The following is a 6,695-nucleotide window of genomic DNA, read 5'->3' as shown; positions in this document are numbered from 1 at the left end:
AGCCCCCGTCCCCGCTGCGGGTGGTTCTTCCTTAACTCCGACGAGCCCCCCAACCCCTGAAAATTGACTTACCCAAAAGTCGATTCAGATGCTTGATATGTAGCTAAATCGGAGCAGAGCAGTAGCACGAGTGAGGGGGAGAGCAGCAGCAGCAGCGCGAGCGAGCGAGCAAGAGCCGGAGCAGCAACAGCTAGGCGAGCGAGTGATCGAGCGAGAGCCGGAGTAGCAGCAGCAGCGCGAGTGAGCGAGCGAGAGCTGGAGCAGCAGCAGCAGATCCGGATGGTATGGATGCCTCCACCGAAGGGGCCACGCACTAGGGGAGAGCTGTCGTGGAGATGTCGCCCGCGGCGCCGGCTTCAAGGTAGCCGCTCCATGGAGGTGCGGGATGGAGCACCGTCGGCGCCGGGAGGTCGAGTTAAGGAGAAGGTGCGATGCGATGAGTGTGCAACCTCTTTTGTGGCGCCGAGTAGGCCTCGACTTCGCCCGAGGAGTCAGTGAGGATGTTGCGGTTCCGGTGGAGCAGGTTAAGGGGCGATGTGGGGATGGAGCAGCCGTGATAGACGAGGCGATCATCGGAGCAGCTCCTTGGAGGTGGAGGACGGGGCGGCTGAACCGGCGGGACGACGAGATGGATGATGGATCCTCATCCGGGGAGGTGGACGAGGGACGTCGAGCTGTTGCGGTGGACGATGTCGTCGGGGAAGAGGCTCCGGCTGGGCAACGATGAGGTGGCGGACGGAGGAGGGTGGGGTTTCGCGGCTGGAGCGGAGAGGTTATGGCGGCCTAGGATTTTGAATGGCGAAAAGGGGGCGATGGGAGAGGTGAACCATGACTTAGGGATGCGCTTGTCCAAAATGTAGGGTGTGTTACAAAAGTACCTCCCCCCCCCCACACACACACACAGACACACCGATTTGAACTAGCAGCCCTTTCGGCTCAGGGTTAGAAGGGGGATTTCACATGTAGGGATTTGGCAGCTGGAGGGAGTTTTCGCGCGCGTTGTAATTTTGGGATAGCAAGGTGCAGGTTGTGAAGGCGCCAGTTTTGGGAGCAAGATATCTGAATTTTCGGGATATAACAAGGCGTGGATTGAATTTTAGGGACAAGCCTAACGTGTAATATTGTACTTGTACATACCAAATCAATTCGCACTTCCCTCAACCAAAAAGAAAACGAAAAAATAAAACTATTCACACCACACAAAGAGAGAGTCTTGCCCCGTTTTTCTATACAAATGCTATTCAAAGCTACTCCCTCCTTCCATCTAAATAGGGCCTAATGCGTTTTTCGATGCTAACTTTGACCAAATATTAGAGCAATAATATATGACATGCAGCTTACACAAAGCACACTGTTAAATTCATGTGTGAAAGGAGCTTTCAATGATATAATTTTCACATTGTGCATGTCATGTATTATTAATCTTGTCAATAGTCAAAGGCGGTCTTAAATAATGCATTACTCCCTATCTAGATGGAAGGAGGGAGTATGAATCCATATGTCCAATTAATTTTTTTGCTTGCTGTATAATGCATGTAACCTACTCATAGCAACATTTTAGTGCATTCCAAATGTCTATACTACCGCTGCAATTCGAACTGAATTTGAATTCGTTTCTCTATTTCAATAAGAATCTACAATCATGATTGTTGCTAACCTCAACCATCATTCGTGTATTACCTTAATAACACACCACGTGATTACTATAGAGTTAGAAATGAACTATGTGTACTAGATGAACTCGAATTCTATTTTTTGAATACACTTGTTATTGATTCCAAATAATAGTACATTTGATGTACTAACTATATATGCATAATCCAAACCATGTTCCATATGTACACTGTGTTTATCACACAAAGTATAGTGCCTCGCCCCCTACATTATGACAAGTATTTAGACCTGAGCTACAAAAGCCACACATTAGCCCAAATTATAATCAATGTTCTACATTACGATATCTTCTTCAAGTATCTGTATCCACTTTTTTATAATGAATTATGATCTTTGTTCATCTTTTACACCTTCACGATCCTCTTCTATTTGTAGATAGCTAGCGCTAACTTTCTATCGTACATGCACATACCCGCCCCCCTCTCACCCACCCTTAGTGTCCCCTCCATCGCGCACATTCGTTATTTCTCTTTAAGTCGTCCACCCGTGGTGTGTGTAGGCCCCCGGCTCCTTCTTTCTGGCACACACCGGTCGATATACCTCTGTAGCCAAGTGTGCCTACAACAAACACATATATACTTACCCTCTTCTCTTCTCACCGTTCATGCCCCCTATGTCCAATGCGGTTCCACGCAGGTGCACACTCCCACCCCTCTTTTCATTGATTCATACTCGCACACTCCTCCCCCCCCCTCGACATGGTAGGCCTGTCGCACCACCTCCTAGCCGCACACCTCTCCCCCTGTCTGTCTCTCCGGACCATATTTGCTTCTAACACATGCAGGCATGTATACGTACTGATCTCCCTACATATAGCCAGGTCGACTATAATTTGTTTTCCCCACGCACCGATACACTTACCTTGCTAGTTATGTCTCTCCCTTTCTCGGACACACGACGGTTTATCTTCCTATGTAGTTACGTATGCTTACCACAACCATATCGTCTCCCCTCATCATCCTTGCATACCTCCTGACCCGTCTCTCACACGCACGTGCATAGACAGACAGACATCCCCCACCCTCTCTTATTGATATTGCACTCGTACCCACCGTTTGTCTAGCAGGCCTCTCCCACCATTTGTGAGACACCACTCCACCACCAAGCCTCTAACGCTCTACCTTTGTCTTTCTCCCAACCTTATTCCTCTGCTACACATATCCATGGATGCCGATCGATCTCCCTCAATACATACCTAGGTCTCTCTCCTTCCCCACACATATACTAGTCGATCGGTCTCTACACCCTCCCCCCCCCCTCCCACACACACACCGATAGTCGATCATTGTAGGTAGGTATCCATGCCACAGAGAAAAACTACACCTCTGCCCTCTCAAATTCTAGTAGGCCAGCCGCCCTGTAATCTTTGACGTGGGCAAAAACAAATTTGATGGCACTCTTTTTTGATCGCGCAGCCACACACTTCATCCATGTTTTCAATTCTATCGATATCTCGCATCCATGACTCTGTTTCACACACATTGCATATGTTATGTTTTTCTGTTTGAGATATCATCAACACATTGCCTCTGTTTCGCACAAACCATCTCTCTCACACCCACCCACATACGTACGTGCACCTAAAGAAGAGGTGCACGCAGGACGCATGTACTCACGTGGAGTTCGTTTCTGTACGGAAAGGCAGCCCACGTGATAATTTGACGCGTGTAGCGGTTGTTTACTTGAAGGAGGGTCGTGTTCCATGCCTAGATGGAACAAAGTTCGACTTGACGCATTAGTATTAAATAGAGTTATATATTCCTCAATGGCACGTACAGAATATAAAATGATTTCCGTGGGGAAAATGTAAAAATGGGTTTGTCTCTCGTCACACCATCTCACACAAGGCGGCAGTGGCCCCTCTCTCTCAGTGTTGGTCAGTGATCCGGCCGCATCCCGTCCGCCGGCGGAAAGGGAGGATGTGCATCGTCTCTCCATTTGACGGCGTTGAGGCAGCACGTCCCGATCTGCGGTACCTGTCGTTCTCTCTGACCAAGCTCTGGCATGGTAGGGCCTTCGCCACCTTCTCGCTACAGTATGGGAAGATCCCAGCCGCTGGTGCCCTCCTAGTAACATCCCGACGACCCTTAGGTACAACATCCTCCGGCCTTGCTCCACTGCCCATCTTCCCATGTTGTTGCATGTGGATCTTCTTTAGTTGTTTGCTTAAATCGTATCTCGGCCGGCGTACTTTCCATCTTGCAATCTCGTCCTCAAACCATTTGTGATAAACCACCATGTGCTATCTTTCCATTATTACATGGAATATGCTTCTGTTTTGTTGGCGTATTTTTCTTCAACTCGTGTTATTGGCCAGTAATTGTTTCCTTTCTACCTCCTTTTGCAAATAGGGCTATCCATTTTCACCTTGTTGCTATTGCGACCTTTTCGTGAACTTCACAAATCACTTTTTTCTTAAGAGTGTTTTGTGCAGTTCCGCCAAAATGTCACACGGGCAATGTTTTTACATTTCTGTGGGACTGCAGAAAGGGAGATTGGTTTTGCTATCCTCCTCATCCAACTCTGTGCCTAATCTTCTACAACAAGAAGTTAGTCCTAAAGAGAGATCGTAGAGGTGATCGGCTTCTATTTATGTGTGTTATGTTTCATCATCTAGTTCCACTATTATTGTAATCACACTGACTGGATATCTTTGCAAACAGGGATGGTCCGCTCAATTTTAGTGGAGCTGCACTAAATGATTGGATTGTGGCATCCTCCATACACCTCTTTTTTGGCTACAGAGCTGGGTCAAACTAGCTGCCAAGCACTGAACACTGTGCCAAGGAAATGGAGCCATGCCTAAGAACAGCATCGATCAATTATATTTTTTTCTTTATTTGTACACCTTCTCACAACTTTGTCTTCAGTTGTGATGTGAATATTGGCGCTGATCTGCGAACCATTGAGATGCATTAGCCATGGTAGCCATGGTAGTTTCATTTGTATTTGATGGAATGTTGTAACGAGATAATCTTGAGGCAAGACACATGAATCCTAAGTTGAAACCTTTTTTTCCCACAGTCATAGTTGGTCATAGTTGGAAAATCCAAAGAAAACCAAGCATTGGATCAACTCTTTTAGCACTCAGATTGTTGTTGCCTGCTCCACCTAGCCCACCTATATATCCGCTCACGTGTGATGACCACAGGAGCTATCCATTCAGATTGTATGTTAAAAAAATAAAGGTTGATAACTAATGCGGCAAACTTCAAAAAAAATAACTAATGCGGCACCTCGGGCCAACGCGGCCAGATCACATTTTGCACGAGAAATTACACACCATGTTTCATTGACATGTGGTCCCGTTCCAAGATGTCAGTGAGACGATGGCGAGTCCTTTTCTACTAGTATTTCTGAACGGACGTGTAGGCCGGGGCGCCTCTTCGTGTATCGTGGCAAACTGACAATCGTCCACCAACTCTTCGCCTTTCCCTCTCGATTGGAGTTGCTGTCGCACGCTCTTCCTCCCTCCTCCATTTGCCTTCACCCTTCCTTCTGCCATTGTTCGATCGTCTTCTCCATGGAGGGAACTGGCCAGAAATGACCCCGTTATTCTTGCCCCAATCTGAAAGATGACGTGTGGAGGAACTCATTGATCGGAGCAACGTCATCACCTCGGCTAGCATGGCAGGTTCGTTCAAGACCATTCTCGACTCAAGTAATAACATCATTACAAGGAACCCAAGCGTGCAGGAGCGGTTTGATCACCCCTATCTTCATCGCCGTGACCCTGATGACTGGCGTAGGGACGACGGAGGCCTCACCTTTTTCAAGTTGATGCCGCTTGATAATGATACGTATGATGTTAAGATGCCATCGCTTGAGGGCAAGGATTGGGCAGGCGCAAATGGAGATCGAGTTGTTTATATTGGGTAAAACTGCGGGTGGGAACTTGTGAATGTGTACACTCATCACCGGGTTCCACTTCGAAAAATCTCAGCAAACTGCCAAGAGGTTGAGCACACCGGTATTCTACGCACGTTCAAATACGATCGTGGTGACTGTCTTCTATGGAAGATAGCAATTTGTTGAATTCCCAACCGCTCTTGGAAATACAAGAACCATGAAGTTGTTGCTATCTTCGACAAGCTTGTTGCTGTCCTTTGTGGTTCGACTCGATGGATATTGCTCAAAAATCAGTTTCTATACACAGATGTGTACTGTGATGCAATTCAATATGAGGGTCTTGTGTTTGCTTCCACCACTCATGGCACTGTTTTTGCATGGGATCCTTGTAGTTTCGGTACATTTGTCTTCCACTGTAATTATAATTGTTTCATCCACATGCACGCGGGTTAGCAAGTTTCCCTTTACTAATTAACCTTCTTCTTGTGTTTCCAAGGTCCTGTGAACATTCCACCACCTATACTTGAAAAAATTTATAACCAAGGGGGAGATGACAATGGTGATGATCACGAGCATGAGGACGAGCGGAACTTATATACTCAGTGGCGCCTGGCAACTAATTCCGATGGATCACCTCTTCTTGTCTGTATACAACGCACTGAGTTTGTTACTACTGAGGGAGCACGTGTTGTCTCCCATGGTCGCACTCTCCAGACCTATTCCAACACTCATTGCATGATATTTGGGATGGATACTAGTATGCTAGTGCCAACACCTTCTCCCTAGTACAGTATTGATAGTCTTGGAGAAAACTCGCTCTTCCTTGGACAAAACTATCCGATGATGGTGAAAGGCGATCCAACTACTGTTGACACAACGTTACTACCCTTTATGAGAAGCAACTATATCTATACCTCAGACATTTGGCTGGTTCCCTACCCTGGTACTGATATAGTTGGCCACTTCAGCCTGGATGATCAGTCCTGCGTTGGTCTCGAGGTTGACAATAGATGGCCCGTCCCAGAGAATCACTTGTGGTTCAAAGCAAGTGTTTCCAACACCGAGGATTGGTTGAGTTGAAGTTCATTTCATTGCTTGTTATTTGTTGTGTGATGAAAACTTTAGTATTTATAATGTATCATCATTGTCGTTGTGGGTTGATGACTTCTTCT

This window comes from Triticum aestivum, chromosome 3B (genome assembly GCF_018294505.1).
Source record: "Triticum aestivum cultivar Chinese Spring chromosome 3B, IWGSC CS RefSeq v2.1, whole genome shotgun sequence".
Classification (NCBI taxonomy): domain Eukaryota; kingdom Viridiplantae; phylum Streptophyta; class Magnoliopsida; order Poales; family Poaceae; genus Triticum; species Triticum aestivum.
This window is presented reverse-complemented; position numbering follows the sequence as displayed.